A 24,183-nucleotide genomic window follows, 5' to 3' on the forward strand; every position below is an offset into this window, starting at 1 on the left:
AAGAAGACCTGATGGGGGGCTGCTCCAAAGCACTGGCTACAGACTCCAAGGGAGTCAGGTGCAAGTCCCAACAGAGAGGAGGGTGCTTATGATTTAAAATGCCCCATAATCAGGAAGGGGGCTGGTCATTCTCACTTGCAGACAAGAAGGCCTCAGCAAAAGTCAACTCACCCAGAAATGGAATTCCCAGTCAAACTCCAGGCAGAGCCACATGGCCAACGATAGTAATTAGAGCATTTTACATTACACTGAACTCTAGATTCTCACTTCTTTATCTCATTTTTGCTCATTCTACAGAGGGGGAAACACTGGCTCAGAGCTTACACTGGCTTTCCTAAGGTCGCCCAACAATGAGTGGTAGAGACTTCCAGTGCAGGTATTATAATAGCAAAGATGAAAGGGACCTTTGGGGAAACTGAGACCCAGGAGGGGGTGGTCAAGAGAATCCATCATGGGGAAGCATATTTGAACTTGTACTAGAAACAAACAAAAAAAGTTTCTTATGACCTTAGGATAGAGTGCCCTGCCATGGGAGAGAGTGAGCTCCCTGTTAGTGGAGCTTTGCAAGAAGAGGCAGGGACTACTAGGTGAGTATGTGCGGAGAAGCAAGGACCCCCACACTGACTGGGGGGTGCTGCCATCTCCTGGGACATGTGGTTCACTATAAATGGGGGTTTCTGAAATGATGCAGGTTCTTTCATGATCTTTCTCTGCTTTGAGTCAGTTCAGCCCAAGAGGGCTAAGACGTGCACAGAGGGTGGCTCTGAGTCACAGGCCACGTGGGAGGTCCTGAGCTGTCTCCAAAGGCAGAGCAGAGACCCCAGGGTCGTAAGGAGTCTGTCTCCCTACACACATGCACTCACGTGCACAGACGGAGAAACTGAGGCCCTGAGAGGGGAAGTGAAGGATCCCAAGCTAGACAGAAGTGGAGGCAGGGTGAGACGCCAAGCCTTTGGCATTCAGTCTAGAGTATGGGTTCAAATTGTGGGGTCCCTGATCAGCACCCTCAGCATCCCCTGTTGAAAAGACAAATTCTTAGGCCTCACTGACTCCAGAACCCTGGGAGTGGGCCATAGTCTGGGTTTCATTAAGCGTTGCAGGGGATTTAGCATTTAACTTGTTTGTTTTTAAGTGGAGGATAATTGCTTTACAGTGTTGTGATGGTTTCTGCCTTACATCAACATGAATCAGCCACAGGTGTACATACGCCCCCTCACTCTTGAACATCCCTCCCACCTCCCACCCCGTCCAACCCCTCTAGGCTGTGGGGCGGGGTGAGCTCACAGAGCACTGGGGTGAGCTCTCTGCATCATACAGCAAATTCCCACTGGCTGTCTGTTTTACACATGGTAATATTTACGTCTCAGTGCTCCCTCTATTCATCCCGGCCTTTCCTCCCCCCACTGTGTCCACAGTCTGTTCTCTGTGTTCTTGCAGGGGATTATTCCAATGCAAGTTTAAAATCACTGACATTAGTGCTTTTTGTATTACAACATTAACCAATTTGAGGCCTATGGGTGGGACATCCTTTCTGTGACATCTGGCCTTATTTCACTTTCTAAATAAAAGGAAATGTGACCCTGGCTTACAGGCTACACACATTTTACCCAAATGGGGCTACTGCCCCAGCCTCAGAGAAGTAGAACAGCCTGACAAGGTCACACGGTGACATGGCAGCTAGTCTGAGATTAGAACTCACAACTGCCTGATTTTTAGCCTGGGATGGAATGGATCTCTTGGTCCTGATCCCTCTTGCCCTACCCCGCATGACATCATAAGGCGCTCACCCCACCTACACAGAGGAATCCGGGCCTCAGCACTTCCTGGGCTGGCCAGCAACAGGCTTTTCTCGAAGAGCCCTGGCTGCTCTGGGCAGTGAGGGCTGGATTGGTTTATTTATTGCTGTCATTAATTAGTTTTGTTGGGGATGAAAGACAGGTCCCCGGAGAAGACCAGTGCATTAGAGCCCATTATTCCATCATTGCTCTGGACTCCTCGGCAAAATGCTCAGCCCCTCTCTGCTGTCAGCCCAGTACAATTAATTAGCCCATAGCCCAAGAGGCGGTCTTCCTGCTCTCCCTGGGCAGGGAGGGCTGTTCTGGCATCTAGTGTCCTCCAGGGCTTCTCTGCCCCAGTTCTAATGGGGGGGGTTTGGCTAGTGACAGCTCTGGAGGTGAGGGTGCAGTTTCTGAGTGCCAGAGGGAGGTGGGGATCCTCTCATCGCAATAATTCTGCCGTGAGTGCATGCTGTGATGTGGCAGACACTGGTGTAACTGCCTTAAGCACATATTTAATTCTTACAAATGTCATGCGACATACAATTTAATTTGCCAGGTGAAGAAACCGAGGCTCTGCTACGAGGGAGTGACTTGCTCAAGCACCACAGCACAGACATGCAGAGCAGGATTTCAGCCTTGGGTCTGGCTCCCAAGCCAGGTTCGCCCTTTGCTCACTGGGGCTTCTTAGTGTGGCTCATGAAGCTGGGGGCCCAGGCCCTCCAGAGGGAAGGGAGGCTAAGTGCAGGGGAAGCGTGGAATGAAGCGGAAATGATGGGCTCCATGACATGCTTGCAGACAACTTCGCTGGGCTCAGAATCAGAAGACATGCGTTCACTTCTGACCTGAGTGACCTTGGGCAGGTCCTCAGCTTCCCCTTCAATAGAAAGATTGCATCCAGTGACAAGGGTTCTTCTCTAGAGAGCCGATATAGCCTAGAGGTTCAGACAAGGTGACTTTTCGGTATTACCTTTCTGAGCCTCAGTTTCCTTATTCCTTAGGAATTGTTGCAAATTCCTTAGGAATTATTGTAAAAATTAAATGAGATAATACATGAAAAGGCTTAATACAGTGTCTGACACATCACAAGGGCTTGATCATTGTTTACAAAGTTGAGAGTGGTAAGTTAAAAGGACTTAGTCTCAGACCGACTTGTCTTGAGGTTTGATCAAGTTAAACCAGTAATTACAGAATCACTCTGTGCTAAGTACGGTGTTGTTCAGTCGCTAAGTTGTGTCTGACTCTTTTGCAACCCCAGGGACTATAGCCCGCCAGGCTCCTCTGTCCATGGGATTTCCCAGGCAAGAATACAAGGATGCCATTTCCTTCTCCAGGAGATCATACTGACCCAGGGAAAGAACCCGTGTCTCCTGCTTTGGCAGGCAGATTCTTTACCACTGAGCCTCCTGGGAAGCCCCTGTGCTGTGTATTCACTGAAGCTAATCACCCTGTGAGGAGGAGGCATGGTTAAGTTTCTAGAGGTAAGTATCCTCCTATTTGCTCAAGGCATGAATGCTAGGCCTGGTTATGCCTACATTTCACTATGTAAACTTGAGCAGTTGCCTTCTCCCCTTAAGGCCTCAGTCTTCCCATCTGGAACATGGACAGGCTTGCGGGTCAAGCAGGGAACTGCCCCCCCCCCCCCCCCCCCCCCCCCCCCGCCCCGCCACCATCCTCTCCACTTTGGCAGGAGCTGCCTCTCCTGAAGGCTTCACTGGCTCTCAATGTGGCCGACTCAGGCTTCACCCAATGGTGGCGGCCAGGCTGCCTGCCTGAGGGTACTAAGTTAATTAAACCCTCAAGAAGCCATTTGTTAAGAGGGGAGCGATGGTATATTCAATATCAGCCAAAGGTTGGTGCAAAGTAATGAGTCTTTCTTTAGCTGTGAATAATGTATTCCCTCCCATCGTAGCCCCCCAGCCCTCAACTCTGAAGGATGGTCCCAGGGAAGCCTATGGCTCATCTTAATGGCCTGGATGCTGAGAAGCCTAGCAGGCTGGTCTCTCTCCAGGATTTGTCACTTTCTCCTTGGGTTTCTCTCTGTTTCAGTCCTACTCATGTTCCTCTAACTCTTCTCCAGAAGGGCTCTGGGGCCACGACGATCTCTGTCTCTCTCTGCACCTGCTCTACACTTCAGCCTCCAAGGAGAAACTGAGGGCCACCATGTGGGCTTTGAAGTGCACACGTTATATGTGGGCGCCACAGTCCTGCCGTGTAACGGGTTCAGAAACAGTTAGGAAGAGGGAAGAAGAAAGGGAAGCGAGGGGCTGGACGGACTGCCCGGACCCTTGAGGGAAGGAGACTGGCCAAGAGACAGGAGGCAGTTTGAGGTCTGCTTGGGCTGGTCTGCTCTGGTTCCTGCTAAACGTGCCTACTCCCCATCACATCCATGTACATGCCCCGCAGAGGGCAGCCTGCCTTAGACACCAAGACAGGTGTCCAAGGACGGGGGTGGGGGTGGGGGCTGGGAGGGTAGTTTCCCAGCCAGGCACTGGGCTGATGCGGTGTGAATACTCCCTCAACTTCTCTGAGCTTTCTTTCTCTTCAACTCCTGTAAAAAATGGAGCTGGTTCTGCTCCCCAAATGGGCTCTGGGGACAAAGGAGATCTTAACAGGGCCCCTGGGGAGGGTGGAGCTGCACCCAGCTCTGCATCTTTGTCTTGCACACCTGCACCTCTGGGGGTACCTCATCTGGGTAGCTGTCCAGGATGGCTCTTCTCCTGGCCTGCTTCTCATCCTGGGCTGCCATCTGCCTGTCAATCTCCCTGTGGACACCCCCCTGCTCAATGCAAAATTCTGGCATTCACAGGCAGAGATGGCCACAGCTGAGAAGTGGGAGCCCTGGGGTCTCCCCCTCTCCAGGTGGGGCCTGGCTTTGTCCCACTTTGTGCTGATACAAAAGGAAGCTGGGCCGGGGAGGGGAGGGGTCTGGGGCCTAGCAGGTGTCTGCCGATGTCCTGGCAGCCAGAGCGGGGAGTGGTGTGAGGGGCTCAGGCAGCCGTCATTCACCAGCTGAGCTGAGGACAAGGCACCTTGATTGGGCCCCCAAGATAATCGCCACACACCTGGGATGGCACCCCAGTTCCCCTCACCCCTTGCAGTCACCCCTTTGTCTGTCTGGGGAGTCTCCCACTTCAAAGCCCAGATTGCGGCAGATAGATTGGGCTGATGCCAGGTGCTGAAACCCGAGAGCCTGGTGGAGGAACAGCAGTGGAGAGGGGCTTTGGAGATGGGGGTTCCCAGAGTCAGGGGGATGGGGGTTCCTAGAGTCAGGAGGATGGGGGCAGCCTGGGTGATGGGTTCCCTACTTCTCCAAGCAGCCTGGAGCAGAGAGGACCGCAGTGGGGAGAGGAGGGAGACTGGCTAGGGTGTGTGCATGAGTGAGAGTGAGTGTGTGTGTGTGGGCATAGCTTACTCGTGGATAATCGCATATGCCAGGGCGGGATGGGGCAGGTGGCTGCGGGATGCCCCTCAGTCCTCCCCGGTGGCCACTCCCGCCCTGGCAGGGTTACACATGCGCAGCGTCTCTTCCAGGAGAGGCTCCTCGGTTGAGGAGCATGCTTGGCCCTTGAGGGACGCAGGACAGATAGTCGTGGAGCTGACCATCCTCAGGCAAAGAGGGGCGGGAGCTAATGGGTAAACGCCTGGGCACCCTTGCTCCTTGAGGAGCGGAGCAGTTACACAGTGTGTGCTATTCGGTCTTCCAGAAGAATCTGGGTGGGATCGAGCGCTCAGCACAAACCCATCATGAACATGTCCCTCATACCCTTTCCTCCCTCCCTGCCTCACCCCTCACTTCCTCGCCAATTTTCCTGGGATCACTTTCCAAATAAACAACCTGTCCTCAAATTCTTATCTCAGGGTTGCTTGTTTGAGTATCACAGTGGCAATGGGGGCATGTTGGGTCCAAGTGGTGTGCCTTGTGCAGGGTGAGAAGCAGGGAAGGGCCAAGAAACAATCTGCATACCTTTCCTGAGCACAGAGGGATCACAGCCAAGCTCCACGTCCTAGCAGAATATGGAGCAGTGAGAGCCTCATCTCCTGGGCATGTACTTGGGGTCATATTCAGCTGTGCCTGCATTGATCTGGGAACGGACCTGGGACTCGGTGCATATCCACATATTAGAGTAGACACCTGAGAATGTGGGTAGATGGGGGCGTATCTGTACATTGTAAACATGTGGTGTTGCACGTGACCCTGTACTCAGGCATGTGCGTGTGCATGCATGCATGCGTGTCTATATATTGATACTGCTAGAATCAAGGGGCTGCTGGCTTTGGGAGTCTGACCAATTGGCCCTGCCCTGCTGGCTACCCACAGACCCCAGTGGTGGCCAGCAGCACAGTAGGGCATGCCTCCAGGTGGAGACTGGACTAGCCTCCTGGATGGACACGAATGTTGGGTGTCACAGAGTGCCTGAACTGTCCTGTGGCTCTTTGCTCTGCCTTCGGTGTATGCAAGCCAAGTCAGGTATAAAGTTGTGCTGACTGGGGATGCCCCAGCCCAGGAGCTGCAGAGCCAGGTTGCTAGGAGAAGCGCAATTTCCATCCCTGTGACTGCCTTTCATGCCTACCCCCTCCTCTCACATCTGCATCACAGCCCCAGCGGACACCCTGATTTCTCTCTAAGTATGAAACAACGACCTTGGCTGGGTGTCATGCAGTGGGGTGGGGGGAGGAGGAATTTCTACCCATGTCAGGGGCTAAGTGGCCAGCTTTGTCTAAAGTGAGTGGAACCCATCTCCTAGGGTTGGCCTCAGGGGCTTTCCCAGCATCCCTGGGGTTGACTCCTTTATCCTGGGGAGCATCAGATTTAGAATACAAATTTCCTCACTTGTAAGAACCTGCAGAGGTCAGCCAGGCCCAGCCCTTGGGTCTCATCGGTCTCCAAGAAGGAAAGCCACTCCCCCAGGGTCATACAGGGAAGCAGATGAGGGCAGGATTAGAACAAGAGCGCCTGGATGCTGTTTTTGCCTCTCACCACCCTGTTCTGCATGTAGAATTTCATACTTCTCTGGCACACTTGGCCCCTTGCTCAGATTCTGCTACGCTCATCAGAAGCCACACAGACAGGCAATCTACCTGCTACAAGTGGGCCCCACAGGCTTAGCAAAAATCCGATCCTCAGTCCCAGCCATTACTGCCAAGCCATATGTGGAACCAGCTATCAATGATGGGGATTAAATGAGGCACCCAGAGAACCAGAAATCTCCAGGTCAACCCACATCCCTTTCTTGTACAGCAGCCCTGCACTCCCACCTGCTCCCAGCAGGTCTTGGGTCCCCTCTACCCAGGGCAGAGGGGAGAGGCTGGAACCCAAGGTGGACTGAGGCCCTCCTGGGCCAGCTGGGGGCCAGGCACACATCAAATGGAATTCCTTTGCAATCTTTACAACAAATCTGTGAGGTAGAGACATAGCCGTCATTTTACAGAGAAGGAAACTGAGGCCCAGAGAAGCTCACACACATGGCTAATAAAGAGAAGGAAGCAATGTGGCCAGGCAGGGTGGACACAGAACATCAATCCCCTGACTAGTTTCTGTCTTCCCACCACCTGTCAAGTTTCTCTTGGGCTCAGGCTAACTTTGGTGGCACCTGAGTCCTGAGATTATCTGTCTGGCAAATGACAAACTGCCATGTAGGTCTGGGACCCCAGCCTGTCACACAGCACTGTCAGTCAGGCCACACTCAATCTGGCACTTCAGGACAGCTGACGACCCTGAGTCCCAGGCCCAAGGAATAATCTCTGGCTCCCAGCCCTGCCAGACCCTGGACCAAGTGAAGAATCACAGGGAGGAAGGTCCCCCAGGTCAGCACACAGGTGCTAGAGGAATGCGTTACCCTTGGCCGTATACATGCCTCTTCCAGGACCTCATAAATTTCACCTGTTCCCCATGTGGGAAGGATGGGGTGTCCAGGAGATGAAGGGCCTGTCCCACTGTCCACCTACATGGCTCTGCCAGGCCAGGCAATTTTGCTGATGTCACCTCCCCGGAGATATTAAATATTGATAATGCAATAAATTTTCCCTGCACCTTCTATGACTCATGTCTTGATGTGTGCCAAAAAGAAGACAAGGAGGCTGAGGTGCCTCCATTTAGGCTGATGGGCATCCATCCTCCTGGCACTCTGGGAGTCATAGCCTCCTTGTGCTAAAAAGGGGCTTACAGAGGTCATCTGGTCCATTCCTCTGTTGTTGGGCCCTAACCGGAGATGAGCATTCTCTGAGGAAGGAGAAATCTTCTGGTTAGCATATTATAATGATTAACCACCCTTTTTTTTAGGAAGTTCTTCAAGTCTAACTGAGATCCACAGTGAGCAAGAGTCTGACAGATGACTCCCATATCTTGACCAGGTAACTGCTCATTTCTAAGGAGCAGAGCACCCTGAGGGGCTCAGTGTTCTCACCCTGACCCATTTCTGACTGCTTACTTGCTGTGCAACCTTGGGCAATTACAATATCTCTGAACTGCAATGACTCCATCTGTAAAATGGAACAGCAAGCTTTGCTCAGACTGCTTCCCAGGACTGTGGGGAGTGGGGCTTCCACGGCTCGGATGCACAGCTTGGTAAGTGGAGGGGGTACTCCTGGACCAGTTGTCCCCTGCAGTCAACAGACTGATCAAAGAAGACAATAGATGTGGAAGGGCTTTACAAATGGAAATTGCTTTGTAAATGCAAAGTGTTGTGTAAATGTTAGGGATAATTATATGCTTCAAAAATTAGAAGCAGCAAACATCCTTAGGAAGGAAAAGGTTCCTAAATTGTTCCTTTATCCTCAGTACAGGGGGCTCTGCATGAGATTTTTGGGAGGGGTGGAGAGCCCTTCAAAGTGCGAATCATGCTCCTCCTTTCCCAGCCCTTCTCTTCCCCTGGGCTCTAAGCCAGGTTTGGCTCCTGATTAAAAAGGCCAGAGAGTGAACAGCTTATCAGTTACATGGAATCAATAGGCGTTTTCTTTATATTTTTCAATTAAAAGAGCCAACAGAGAAAAGAGAAAAACTCAAGTGCCCCAGCTGTCAATAGCTATTAGGGCAAGGGAAATTGCAGGGCTGGGGGGAGGCTGGGACATTTGTCAATGCCAAGTTGTGCCCGCCTGGCCTGCTCTCTGCATCACCTAGACACACCCAGGAAAGGGACCAGGAGGCCGTGCATCTTCCCTAAGCATCCTTAAGACTTTTTGGCTGTGGGAACGCCGTCTCCTGGGCCTTAATTTTTAAGGAAATAAGCAGGATTGAACTGGTGCTGCAGTGAGAAACTAACTATAGTTGGTGATGGGTCAGTGGGATGGCCACCCACTGTTACGATCAAACAGTTCAGAGACCTGCCCTTGGGGAGAACTCTGGGGGTTGCTTCAGGGAAAATCCCGACCCACTGTTCTCATGCGTGCGTGTGTGCTAAGTTGCTTCTGTCGTGTCCAACTCTTTCCGACCCCATGAGTAGCCCATCAGGCTCCTCTGTCCATAGGATTCTCCAGGCAAGAATGCTGGAATAGGTTGCCACGCCCTCCTCCAGGGGATCTTCCCAACATAGGGATTGATCCCATGTCTCTTATGTCTCCTGCATTGGCAGGAGTGTTCAGGAAGCCACCTGGGAAGCTCCCTTGTTCTCACAGCCAGTGGGAAAGCACAAAGAGAAAATCGGCTCAGGAGGCAGCAAGCGGGATGTAGGTTAGTTACAAGGAGGCAACTGGAGAGGGGGTGGGCCAGTAGGAGCCTTATTTGGTACTCATGGGGGATTTCTTCTCTCTGAGACGTCCTGGCTGAGGTGCCTCCACTTAGACCAGTAGGCATCTATTCTCCTGACACTGCAGGAATCATAGTCTTCGTGCACTAAAAGAGGCTTACAGAGGTCATCTGATCCATTCTCCTGCTATCACACCCTAGCCTGAGATGAACGGCTCCTTTAGCCATGGGATCTGTGAGCGGCAGGAGAGCAGTCCCTTCCAGAACACGAATGTTGTTGGTGCCCCTCCCTGACCCCTCCCTCAGGAGCTGCAAGTGTCAGCTGCTAATAGCGTCCTCCTGACCCCGTGTTTCCTCCTGGGGCAGCGCTCAGCCAAGACTGACACAGGGTACAAGAGTCACCCTTGCCTGTCTAAAGGTGGTGCCAGAGCCCTGGTGGGGGACGTCTGAGGCTAGACTCCAACTGCACCCACACCGTTGCCTCGATTTTCTTCCTGCCCAAATCTGCTTCCCTAGCTCTGCGACAGGGCTCACTAGAGAACACTCTATTCCAGCAGATACACAAGAATCCCCAACTCAGGCTCTGCTTGCTTCCGGGAGAAGCTGACCCATTCAGTTCATTCCTTCATTTACTGAACATCTCCTACATGCCGGGCACTGGGCTAGGACCTGGAGATACATACGTGACCATGACTGATTAGCTTCCAGTGGGAGAAAGAAGAAACAGGTAGATAAATAAGTAACTGAGTTAGATGTGAGTGATCTGAGGAAAGGAAAAGAGTGACGTTCTAGAGATCTTGGGGGTGGGGTACTATGGAGCTGGGGAAGAGCTCTCCCTAAGGAGGTGACCTGTGAGTGTGGACTGGAAGGACCTGGAGCCAGCTGTGCGCATACTGTGGGGAAAGGGGGTCCACAGAGAGGGCAGGTGAGTGCACAGGCCCTAAGGCTGGAATAAGCTGGGAACGAGGGCTTAAGGCCCTAAAAGACCAGAATGCCTGGAGTTTAGTGAAAGATTGGGGATGAGGGCAGGGAAGCAGGGAGGCTGAGGGTGACCTGATCAGTCACAGCCAAGGTTTTATTCTCAAGACAATGGAGACTTTTGAAAGGTCTTAGGCAATGAAGAGATAGAATCCACTTGTACTTTTACAAGATTGCTCTTGTGGTCCTATATAGATGGGCAAGAGTGGCGGTGGCTATGGAAGCTGTAACAGATGATTCTGTTGCCCCTCACCACCCCCGCTGCCCACTGGTGATTCCAGCTGCAGCTGATGAACTGAGGACAAACCCTCCAAATGCTTGCAGCTCCTCTCTGCTTTTTGCCTGTGAAGAGCTCACCCGACCTGCCCAAGACAGCCTGAGAGGAGGGAGCAGGGAATTCAGGACTCGGGAGGCAACTGTCTATCAACGGGACAAAAGTCAATGATCAAATATTTCAGGCTGCTGTCCTTAGGAGAGACTTTTCCAAGGGTAGGGTTGGCCACAGGGCTTTGCAGCAGCAGTATCAAGACACCCTGGATTGGCTTTTCCTCTTTCCTGTCTCAGCTCCTAAATGTATGGCCTACTTATACTCAAATCCTTCTCTTGCACTCTGCTCTTGAGGGAACCCCATGTAAGACCGGGGAGACAAGATGGTGGCTTGGAGTAGGTGATGGCAGAGGTGATAGAGATTTGGAGATGGATCCAGGACGTATTTTGTAAGCTGGGTGACAGAACAAACTGATGGACTATCTGTAGAGGGTGAAAGAAAAGGAGGAATCAAGGATGAGTCTCAGAATTTCAGCTTGAGGATTGATGGTTTACTGAAATTGAGGAGAATGAGAGCACAGGTATGTGGCAGGAATTAAGAGGTCAGCTCCGCTGGATTAAACTTGCAATGCCTGTGACACGTCTAAGTGTAGACCCCACAGACACTTGAAGCTATGAGTCTGGAGCTTGGGGCTGAGGCAAGGGCTACAGACATCAATTTGAGAGCCAGCTTAGAAATGGTATTTTAAGACATGGGTCTGAGTGAACGCCTGGGTGAGTGAGTAGCTGGAGAAGGAAAACAGGTTGAGCAGAAGAAAAGGAGTGCCTTCATCTGTCCTTCTGAGCCTGGGCTCAGAATCCCATGGGATTCTTGGCGCAGTTCTTAGAGGCTGGACCCAGGAGGCCTGCCATGTACAGTCACAGATTAGACACTGCACAGCTCCTGGGAATGCCACCTACATAAGCTGCGATGTGAAAGGGACCGCCTAGAGTCCAGCTACAATCTTCCCAGCCATGCGTGCCTCTTTGTAAGACCAGAGTATGGGCAGAGCCCTACATAAGCCACAGAGAGGAGCTTCTGAGAGCTCAGTGGAGAAGGAGATTACAGCAAGCAGGACAATCAGAGACGGCTCCCTGAAGGAAGTGGTGTTTGCCCTCAGGCTCAAACAACAGAGAGAATTTTCACCTTTTGAATTGGGAAGGCGGGGGAGATATTTCAACGCAGGACACTGCAATGGGCGAAGTCCCAAAGGCAAGTAATTAACTGCAGAGCACAGTGGGGAATTTGGTTGTCTGAGATTGCCAAAGAAAGTAACAATAGTTGTGGAAAGAGGATTTCTGGCCAGAGGGTTGAGGCCCTTGAAGTACATACCAAAGAGATGCAGTTATCTGACTCAGTCCTGCTCACACCTTGAGGGAGATTCCAAGCCACGACTCTGACCCTGGGCCAAATCATGTGCCCCAGTGTGCCATCAGAACACAGCGGCCTCTTACCACCCCAGTTCGCATCCTCTCCTTTGGCAGGTCTGCAGATCCAGGAGGGGGTGCAAGCTGTCTTCTCCAGCCTCCTGGCCCCCAGTACCCAGAGACTCTGCCTTCCTTTCCCTGGACAGTTCTTAAAGAGGCTCCAGCTGTCTCTGCCAAGAGTCCAGGTTATCAAAGTAAGCAACTGCAGCACTGTCACTGGGAGGCAGCGACCCGGGAATCACAGAATTAGCTGGAGCCTGCTTTCCCACGTTAGGGGTCTCCCAGGCCTGGGGTTGGTCTGTCCTCCCTACCCCTGGGCATAGCTTCTGGGAAATGAAACCTACAGCACAGATAACCAAGCTGGGGACACTCAGACATCACAGAAAGTGCTGGGGGCAGGGGATATCCGGGGAGGGAATGAAGGTTGCAGAGAAGGAACGAGACACGTGGGCTCAAGGTGGACCCTTACCCAGGAGGGGTTGCATCATAGGAAGGGAAGATCAGATTGCCTCCAGCTTCACGCTCTGTAAGACCATGGAGGGGGGGACAAAGCAAAGGATATTTTGCTCCTCTGCCCCTTCCTGCAGCATTGACTGAATGCCTACCGTGTACTGAGCACATGCGGGGGCCCTGGAGATGCAGCAGCAGTGAGGACAGGAAAAACATCTGTCTCTGGGGTGCACACAGGCTGGGATGACAGGTGCAAACAGAAAACTATAATGGAGCAGGACGGTGCCAAGACAGGGGGCGGGGGACCCGGACCAGAGCACCTAACAGCTTCTGGGTAACGGAGAAGGTCTCCTGGAGAAAGGGACATTTAGAGAGATAAGAAGGTACGTGTGTCTTTTTCAGTTTTGGTTTTCTCAGGATGTATGCCCAGTAGTGGGATTTCTGGGTCAGATGGTGGTTTTATTTCTAGTGTTTAAGGAATCTCCATGCTGCTCTCCATAGTGCCCATAGCTGTTGGCATTCCCACCACAGAGCAAGAGGGCCCACTGCAGCGCTATATACAATAGCTGGCCATGGAATCAACCTAGCTGTCCACTGCCAGATGAATGGATAAAGAAGCTGTGGTACATACATACAATGGGATATTACTCAGCCATAAAAAGGAACACATTTGAGTCAGTTCTAATGAGGTGGGTGAACCCAGACCCTATTATACAGTGAAGTAAGTCAGAAAGATAAAAGAAAATATCATATACTAATGCATATATATGAAAGCTAGAAAGATGGTACTGAGGGACCTATCTGCAGAGCAGCAGTGCAGAAACAGGCGTTGAGAAAAGACTTATGGACACGGCTGGGCAGGGAGGAAGGAGAGGGTGGGAGGTATGGAGAGAGTAACATGGAAACCTGCATTACCATATGCAAAATAAATAGACAATGGGAATTTGCTGTATGACTCAGGGAACACAAACTGGGGCTTGGTAACAACCTAGAGGGGTGGGATGGGACATGGGTCAACCTATGGCTGATTCATGTTGAATTTGGTAGAAACCAATGCAATACTGTAAAGTAATTATCCCTCAATTAAAAATAAATACATTTTAAAAGAGACAAGATGGAGTGGGTGGAGCCTCAAGCCCTGAGCAAGAGATTGTTCAGTCTCTGCAAACTACAACATTTTGGGGGACCTAGGTTTTAGTGAAGAGAGAAGACTGAGGCTGTCATTGGCTCTCATCATTGGAGAGAAAGCCTTTTCCACTGAGAAAGCACATCTTGGAGAACATAACTGAAAAGCTAACTGAAGCTGTTCTGTGTCAGGCTCGGTGGACACCTAGTCCTGCCCTTGAGGGACCAGCATTCCCCTGGGGAGACAGGCATGAGCCAGCTTAGATCAACTGTCTCTGAGACTCGACTGACCAAAGTCCTCCCAGGGGAAATGGCACTTGGGCCAGGTCTGCACAGATGTGCAGGAGAGATGGGTGTGTAGGGGAAGGGCTAGCCTTGGGAAAGACTTTGTCACTGGAAACACATTGGCCAACAGGACCCCGGGAGGCATGCCTTCATCTACTCTACCTGTGGAGTAGGTCCCACGTGCCCAGGCCCTCCTAAGCGCTGAGGCACAGATGTTTTGACATACTCTCTGCCCTCGAGGGGCTCTCTCCTTCCAGCGGAGGCCATGGGACCCACCGGGGCTGGCACATAACAGATGCTCAGTGAGCACTGGCTGCAGACAAGAGCAGAGAAATGTGCTGCGGTCAGCCTCACAGTAACCCACGAGAGCTTCATGGTGGGTCCAGGAAGGATAGAACCCAGAAGGCTGGTCGGAAAGGGTGAAGTCAGGAGCTTTCCTGGGGAGGGCTGTCTCAGCTGGCCTAGAAGGATTTAAGCAATGATGAGATCTGGGCAGGGGACTGGGAAGTTGCTTCTGCTTCTTTCCTATGTTTAGGAGCGCATTGCTGATGTTTCAGAACTGGGCATCAACAGCCATGTGAGGTGTGAGAGTATGGAAATATATGATTTATTTCAGCGTGTGAGGGTATAAAGGCTTCCCTGATAGTTCAGTGGTAGAAAATCTGCCTGTCAAGCAGGAGACATGGGTTTGATCCCTGGGTTGGGAAGATTCCCTGGAGAAGGAAATGGCAACCCACTCGAGTATCCTTGCCTTGAGAATCCTATGGACAGAGGAGACTGGTGGGCTACTGTCCATGGGGTCACATTCAGACACAGCTTAGCGACTAAAACAACAACATAAGGGAGTAAGGATGTGTACACAAGTATGAAACTGACTGTGTGAGCAAGAGTAAGTGCAAGTGTGCAAGAGAGTGAGTGCATGTGCATGTGAGTGTGAGACACCATAAATGAGTGTGAGTGAATGAGACCGTGTGTGAGTGCGAGCTAGTGTGAGTATGCATGAGCAGGTAAGACTGCATGGGTATGTGTATCTGTCAGTGTATGTGTGTGAGTGTGCAAGGCTGTGTGTGACTGTGTAAGTGTGTGTCTCACAGACACCAGGGCTGTGGCTGTGCTCGTTTCTGCAATCACTATGATTTGCTGGATTTCATCCAAGCAGTCAATACTCCATCAGACATAAAGAAAATGAATTTCATGCCCTGCGGACATTGTGTCCAACCCAGATGGACAAGCACATGGCGTGGCCAGTGGCTAGGGAGCAGCAGACGTGAAACTTTTGCTCATCTGGAAGGTGGCTCCCCTGGAAGGGCCCGGCTGGGCCCTGGAAGACGGCTGTGTGATTGAGGCTGGTCCCTGGCCATCTCTGGGCTTGGCCTCACCCAGGTGAGAGGAAGGCACAGAGAAACTTGACTGACAGGAGCACCATTCCGTAGGAGCTCTGCTCCTCTCTCAGCTTTCTGCTCCTCTCTCAGCTTTCTGCTCCTCTCTCAGCTTTCTGCTCCTCTCTCAGCTTTCTGCTCCTCTCTCAGCTTTCTGCTCCTCTCTCAGCTTTCTGCTCCTCTCTCAGCTTTCTGCTCTTTCCTGAAAGGCACACACACTCCCACATCTCCTGGGAGGCCTGAGCGCCCATCTCTAGGACCTGCTCTAGACATCAGCTGGGGGCCAGGAGCATGCACAGAAGAAAGAGCCTGAGCATCAGGGCCAGCCATTCCTGGATCAGATCCCAAGGCGGCCTCTTATGGTGACAGTAATTCAAGCCACCTTTTAACCCAAGCTGCACCTGCGCTCTTCATCTCTATTGATTAATGTATATCTCGCAGCAGCCCAGTGAGGGAGATGTGAATGGTTCCATTTTACAGGTGATGAAACTGAGTCTCAGAAAGCCCTGATGACATGTTCTGAGCTGGCAAGTGGCCCTGTCCACCCTGCTGAACCATGTTCCTGGGCTTCACATCTATAGAATGAGACTGGCGATGCCAGCTCTGTGGGCTTGTTTTGGGATGAAACGACGCACCATGACTGGGAAGGGGCCAGCACTGTGCCCAGCTCATGACGGTGAACACGCTGTGACTGGACCCAGCTCCTCCATACAGAAGACACGCCCTGGGAGAGAGGAGGGAGGCCTGGGTCTCCAGGAGCTATTGTTTCTAGCCCCCAGCATTTGAGTGGAGTCAGGGAGTGTGCTGGGGTCCCCACTTCATTCTCAAAGGACCAAGACACTGAGCCTTCTGATGGGGAAGCAGGCACCTGGGCCTCAGGAACAAAGCCCCACGGCAGGTCTCAGCCAGCAGTGCTGGCCCAGGGTGGGAGGATGCAGCCCCGTGTCCACAGAGCCTGCTTCCTCACCAAACTCTTGAGACCTGCACAGAGCAGAAATCCTCACCTCCAGCCTGCTGATGAGTTGGATGCCCCAAATTAAACCCGGGAAGGGAGGTGGCAGTGGGAGAGCCTAATCGATTGGGTCTGGCATAGCCTGATAGGCAGCTACCCAGGTTACTGGAAGGTGAGCATGTACCAATGCCTTTGTGGGCTTGATTGTGGAGTCACCCACCCCTGGGCTCTGCTCCTAATCTCCACAGAGGCCCGAGGCTGCTCTCTCCCCTACCATGAGGCCCCCATGGTCAAATCTCCTCCTTCCAACCTGGAGACTAGTCACCCCCCAGGAGCCCTGCACTGATAACCACCTACCCCAACACAGTCTCCTGGCCCAGCACAAAGCATCTGTCCCCGACCTTGAGTGGATGCCTGGCTGAAGGGTACTCCCCCATCAGAGTCTGGTGATCAGGTCCAAAGGCTCTTCCCAAAGGGCCCTTCCCTACTAGAACAGTGCTGTGGATAAAGGGGAGTGTTTAGGGCATGTGCAGGACTCCCTGCAGGCATGTCCTTTGAAAAACTCAAGGCAAAAATACATGGGAATGGAGCAAAGGTAGGCTTTTCAACAAATGGAGCTGCAACACCAGGACATCCATAGGCAAAAAATGAATCTAGACACAGACCTTACACCATTCACAAAAATTAACACATCATGAATCATAGATCTAAATGCGAAATGCAAAACTGTGAAACTCTTAGAAGATAACAGGAGAAAATCTGGATGACCTTGGGCATGGCGATGACTTTTTACATACTACGAAAGAAATAATTGATAAGCTGGATTTCATTAAAATTAAAAGCTTCAGCTCTATGAAAGACACTGTCAAGAGAATGAGAAGAAAAACCACAGAGAGAAAATATTTGCAAAAGATGCATCTGATTTTCCCAAAATATACAAATAACTCTTAAAACTCAACAATCAGTAAACAAACCACCTGATTTTAAAAGGGGGGGCCAAAGACCAGAACAGACCATCACCCAAGAAGATATACCAATGGCAAATAACCACATGAAAAATGCTCCACATCATATGTCATGCTGCTGCTGCCGCTGCTAAGTCGCTTCAGTCGTTTCAGTCGTGTCCGACTCTGTGCAACCCCATAGACGGCAGCCCACCAGGCTCCCTCATCCCTGGGACTCTCCAGGCAAGAACACTGGAGTGGGTTGCCATTTCCTTCTCCAATGCATCAAAGTGAAAAGTGAAAGTGAAGTCGCTCAGTCGTGTCTGACTCTTAGCGACCCCGTGGACTGCAGCCCACCAGGCCCCCTCCATCCATGGGATTTTCCAGGCGAGAGTACTGGAGTGGGGTGCCATTGCCTTCTCCATATGTCATAAGGGAACTGCAAATTAAAACAAAAGGCAGATATCACTCTAAACTTATTACAACAACCAAACTCCAGAACACTGATGACAGCAAATGCTGGTGATGATAGAGCAACAGCAACTCTCCTTCATTGCTGGGGGGAATACAAAATGGTACAGTCATTTTGGAAGACTGTTTGGCAGTTTTCTTACAAAAATGAATAATTTTACCATATACCACCCAGCAATGGCATTCCTCGGTATTTACCCAAAGGGGTTGAATATTTAGGTCCACGTGAAAATCTACACACAGATGTTTACAGCAGCTTTATTCATAATTACCAAAACTTGGAAGCAACCAAGATGTCTTTAGGAAGTATGTGGATAAATAAACCATGGTACATTCAATTTGGAATACAAAAAAATCTATCAAGCCATAAAAAGACATGGAGGAAACTTAAATGTATATTTCTAAGTGAAAGAAGCCAGTCTGAAAAGGCTATAGACTGAATGATTCCAACTATGTGACATTCTAGAAAAAGCAAAACTATGGAGATAGTAAAATGATCAGTGGCTGCCAGGGATTCAGGGAGGGTGGAGCGGGGGGGATGAATAGCACAGATTTTTAGGGCAGTGAAAAGATTCTGTGTGACCCTGTAACAGTGGATACATGTCATCCTACATTTGTCAAAACTAGTATTCCCAACACCAAGAGTGAATCCTAATGTAAATTATGAACTTTGGGCGGTGATGCGCCAATATACGCTCATCAATTCTGACAAATGTGCCACTCTGGTGAAGGATTTTGATAAGGGGGGAGGCTGGGGAGTGGGCAGGGGTATGTGAAAAGTCACTACTCAGTTTTGCTGTGAACTGAAAAATTGCTCTAAAAATAAAGTCATTTTTAAAAATATGAAAAATACTTAAATCTGACACCTGTTTTTTATCTTAAATTCATGCAACATGACCCTGATCATATTCCCACTGGCTGGTCATTTGGATTCTGTCCTTCCTGTTAAGTTGCTCATTACTATTATTACTAAAGGTCACTGGGGGCGCTTCCCTAGTAGCTCAGTCAGTAAAGAATCCACCTGCAATGCAGGAGACCAGCGTTTGGTCCCTGCGTCGGTAAGAACCCCTGGAAAAGGAAATGGCAACCCACTCCAGGATTCTTGCCTGGGAAGTCACTTGGACAGAGGAGCCTGGAGAGCTACAGCCCATACGGTTGCAAGAGTTGGACATGACTCAGCACCTAAACCAAACCAGGCACTGTGCTAAGCACTGAACGGTGATGGTCTCATTTGACCCCACGACAACTCCCTGAGGTAGAGACTGGTAACCCATTTTTATGGATGAAACAACTGAGGCCCAGAAAACTGAACCCTCTTGCCCATCACACAGGTGGTGGAGATGGAGCCAGGTTTTGAACCCAGGTTCGTCTGGATCCTGAGCATGAACCCTTCGTGTCATACAAACAGTACAGTAATGATTCAGAACTATTCCTATTGCATTTTCTCATCACTCTCATTTGTTTTCATTATTCCTGCTTGATGCGTGGGAAGCTAAGTCAGAGAGGTGAGGCACTTTGCCCGCCTTAGCTCCCTTGCAATCACATTGTTGCTTCTGGGGCTCTCTCCCCTGTCTCTGGAGTCTCAGAGGCTCCAAAGGAGTGAAGGAAAATGTCAAGAATATTAAATTCATAATTGAGTAAAACCTGAGAAGAATCATTAAATCATGGTTTAATATTTCCCAGATGGTTCATTGACATTTTGGAGACATGTCAAACTCTTTCGCTTGTATATCCTGACTGTGCGGATGAAAAGTGAGTGTCTATAGAGATGCTGGCTGGAGATTGGGCTATGGACTATCCACACCAGTGGTATGGATTTGAACCCAGAGTAACATCCCTCATCCTCACAGGGTCATTTCAAGGTTATTCTACATGTGAGGCTCGAGTGAGACATGGAGGTCCAGGCATGTTACATACATGTTACATGTCACATATACAATTGCAATGTGTAAAGACCCCTAAGTTATACTGGATGTCAATTCATTTCCAGTTATCAAGGTCCAGATGCTTTATTCATGTGAAAGTTGACTTCAAACATGTGTGCTTTCCTAGAAATGAGTTCTTAGTTACCTCTAATAATTGCCGATAAAAGGGACTGAGATTTTGAAGAAATGGCTGATTCTAGGGCTGGAGCAAGGAAATTAAGATCATCCTGGATCATTTTGTAATGCCAGGGATTAAGATAGTGTTAAAAACAACAAGACCCTCCAAAACCAAAAAGTCACAATAGGCTTATCTTCAATCAGTCCACCACAGAACAAAACAAAAACCCGACGGGCCATGTCAAGAGAAGGGAAGAGTCAAATTGCAAGAGTTTCCAGTGGCTAAATCTGGAACAATTTGAGCAACATGGGAAATAACAACAAAAATATTAAATTCCAACTAATAAGTAGAAGAAATGAGGGAAGTGGAAAATCACCATTAGAACATTAAGGCAGGAATTGCTGCAGGCTGGATCTAGCCACAGTTGTCAAAATTAGTGGGAACTTTAAGGGGAAATAGGACATGTGCATGGCCTCAAAGTAGTTCCCCTCCCTCCAATTTATTAATTACTATGGTGGTTTTAACATATGTCCACAAATTCACTGATATTCAGGGGGTGGGTGTTAATTCCTCCCTTCTTGAGTGACGGCTGAGCTTAGAGACTTGCTTCTACCAATAGAATATGGAGGGGGAAAAATAACACAGCAGTGGAGAAAACTGGCAGATACCACCTGAACCGGCCAAGGTCAGCATCACCAGTGAGAAGTCCTGTGAATGGCACATGTCATGTACCCTGATGTAACATGATGAAGTCTCAGCATTTACCCAGAGAAAACCTGGTGACATTTGCAGTTAAGCAAGATGTTGACATTGTTAGCATAAGACAGAGGTGGGCGGAGTGTTGTGGGAACTACTCTGTGCTACCTAAAATTATTTTTAAATAATTTTTTTTTAAAAAAACTAGGTACCTTGTTCTAGATTCAGGATAACCCAAACACGGAAAGTTAAAACATTGGCCTTAAATTAGGCTGTTTTAAGAGCAGCAAATTCAACCTGTTGTAGATGTATTGCATACATGTGAATAGGTATAACTAGTCATAAAACGAGATCATGCTGTTTCATAGCCTGCTTCATAGTAATCCATCTGAGTGATCCAAAAGCCTTATCACAAATGCGTGCCAGGAACTACAGTTGAGAGAGGCATCCCAGACCTTCTTGACTCTTCCTCATGCCCTGCTGAAGTTCTAAGATCTTCTTGTCATATTCCTAGCATTGCTCCAGCCCTCCTGGATCTCAGAACCCCAGAACACGGGACAAAAGCTAGGAGAAGCTCTCCCAAGATCTTTCAGAAAGAGCTCTGAACCAGAAGCCAAGAGACCGAGGTTTCTTGTCCTTCTGCTGGGGCCGCAGGCAAGTTATGCACCCTCTCTGAGCCTGTTTCTTTATCAGTTAAATGTGGAGGAAATGCCTGGCTTTGTTCCTTTCCCAGGATCTCAGGAGCATCCAGAGAAGCCGCCCATGGAAAGTGCCGGGTGAGTGCTGTACTATCTCTGCATCTGAGCACCACGGTTCAAATATCTAGTCTGCCCCTTCCCGCCTGAGCAGCCATGGGCAAGTGGCTTAGCCTCCCTGGGCCTCAGTTTCCTCCCTGAAAAATGGGACTGTTGTTAGTACCAACCTCACGCAGTCGCTGTGAGGAGTGAAGGAGAGCGTCAGCGTCAATGTGAGAAGGACGCTGAGCACGGTGTCTGGGACAGAGCTGCAATTGGCAGCAGATGCAGAGGTTGCTACTTGGGTGTAAACCAGATACACTCAGAGGGAGCCTGGGGGCTTCCCAGTGCACCTGTGTGGTGCCCCCAGATGCCCGCAGTGGCACGCAGCCCTCTCCTTGGAAGCGGCCCCAGTTGGCATAGCCTGCAATCTCCTAATTCCAATGGCTGGCTCCCAGATGTCCAGGGTCTCCTAGCCCAAGAACCAGCTCCTGAGGGCATCTCAAAGCCGCCCGCCTGGGGCAGAACCTTGGCTGGCCAGAGAACTAGGCCTACAGGGGCCGTGCTGCTGAGGGTTGGGGTGGGGGCAAAGCCAGGGGAGGAGGGGGAGGGACAGGCCATCCTCAAACCTCCTCCAGCCTCCCTAGAGATGTCACAGGCTTAGCAGGGGCTGCTTGACACATGTCGGATAAAATAAGAAAAAATAAATAACAATGTTTATAAGAAGATTAGCGAGAAGGCGGCGAAATTTCTCTAGGGAGCCTCCTTGGCTGCATCTCAGAGTGACAGCTCCCATTGCCTTATCAGAGACATAATGAGTTGCCAGGATTTGGGGTCATTAAAAATCCTCACTGGCTGGGCCCCCTCCCTTGCCTGTCGCCTTTGAAGGTTGGAGTCAGGGGGTCTGGTGGCAGCATGGGCCCCCTGCCCCCACCGCACTGTCTGCCTGTCGCTGTCGCTGATCAGTGGTGGCTGGAGGTGAGATGGTGAGGCCCAGCTTGGCGGAAGTAATGGAACACGACGGCCCAATTTGTGCCCGCGGCCCCTCGGGCAGAGGACCCGTCTCCCTGGTGCGGATTAGGCTCTGTTTTATCTTGGCTGCCTTTAGAGACAGAAGGACGGGGGGCTGGGGGTGCTCTGTGTAGATGCATGTGCAATCACAGCTCCAGACTGCATTGCGAGGGAGGGAGCCCCACGGGCCACCTTATCCAACGCCTCGCTTTGCACGTGGGAAACTGAGATCCCGCCAGGGGCAGAGGGCAGGTAGCAGTGTACTGGTGGCAGAGGATGCCTTGAACCCAGGTTTTCAGACTCCCAGCCCAATGTTGGGTGTGCTTAGTGCATTGCTGCGCTTTTGTAGAGGAAGCAGAGTAGGGAAATGACGATGAAACATACAGACAATTCAATTCAGTGAGAACAAATGTGTATTGATCTCCCACAATGCGTAAGTCACTGGGAGAGACACCCGGAGCTCAGAAACCAAGGAGACACAGGACATGGCCCCCAGGCCAGCAGGAGGGATGGCTGCGGAAGCCAGTGTCCCCAGGCCAGCATCCGCCACACCCATCCCAGACACCCTGACTCACTCTGCAGAGATCCCTATCAGCGCCACAGAGAAAGTGCTCCTGCCTTTAATCAGCTCCCTCTTTGTCAGGAAGCTTATCTCCAAGGAGCTCAAAGCACTTGTAGTGCATTGATTTTCTCAACCACTCACGGACTCCACTTCCCTTAAGAGATGGGGAGCTTTTAAGACGGAGGATTATCCTTGGGTTTCGATTTAGGAAACTGAGGCTGGGAGCAGCCAGCGCATTGTGCCACTGGCCCATGTGGTCTCTTTGTGCTCCGGGCAGATACGACTGCACGTTGGAGAGTGTGGTTTGGTGAGCAGAGTGAGGCTGGATCCCAGCCCCATAATCACCCCATCAACTGAGCACCCTTGTGCGGTAAACAACATGTCCAGCTGTGTGCGGCAGCCCTGCTATAAGTCTAGTTGCCCAGGATGGTCCTGAGGTCTCTCTCAGCTGGATCTCTGGCAAAATGGAAAACCCAAGAAGGTCCTCCCTATTTTGGGGAATGCATTTAACCTCTTCGAGTGTCGGTTTTCTCTTCTGTAAACAAGATGTGACAAGAGCCTGTGAAGTAGTCAGATTGATTTAATGAAACACTAGGTGTTATTGTGTTTTGTGGACTCTCAAGTGCTAAGCAAATCTTAATTTTGGCTTTTCATAAGGTTGCTTCATGGAGCTGGTCGCCTACATTCTCCTTCACAGTCCTGTACCTACTGCACCCCAGGTTTCTCCCCAGAGATCGCAGCCCAGCCAGGGCCTCGCCAGTCAGCACCCCAGGGTCAACTAATACATAGAGCCAGGGTTGGCAGAGTTCCTGAAGTCCCCATGTCATCCCCTGCCTCGAGCACACGGGGGGAAGGAAGAGAATATGTCCATTTTACAGGCAGGAAGGCTGAGTCTCGTCAGGCCAGCTGTCTCCACCTCAAACCTGCTGCCCTTCCTCTCTCAGCCCTTGCTACAATAGCTCCCCAGCTGTTTTAGCTGGAAGGATTCTTAAATCGCAGGGGAGCTCCAGTCCAACCCTTCTCTCCAGGGTGGAGATAATGAAGAGCAGAGCAGAGGAGGGAGCATGCCAGTCCTGCCACAGGGCCCTGGCCCCGAGCACTGCTCTTTCTGCAGCTTCAGAACCTCCTCACAGGCAGTGGCCAGGGAGATGCGGCTTTCCTCTGCAGGCATCAGTCTGCTTGAAAGTCTTCTGGTCCAAGTCCAGAGCCTCTGAGATCCTCTGCTTACCTTAGCTCAGCCCTGAGCAACTGGGGCCCCAGACTGCTCCCTGAGACTCAAACTTGGGCAATAAATGGGGCGGGGGCGGGGGAGCACAGAAGGAATGCCCTGGGGTTAGAACAAGAAATGTGGCTAGTCCCA

The sequence above is a fragment of the Ovis aries genome, chromosome 25, assembly GCF_016772045.2.
Source record: "Ovis aries strain OAR_USU_Benz2616 breed Rambouillet chromosome 25, ARS-UI_Ramb_v3.0, whole genome shotgun sequence".
Taxonomy (NCBI): Eukaryota; Metazoa; Chordata; class Mammalia; order Artiodactyla; family Bovidae; genus Ovis; species Ovis aries.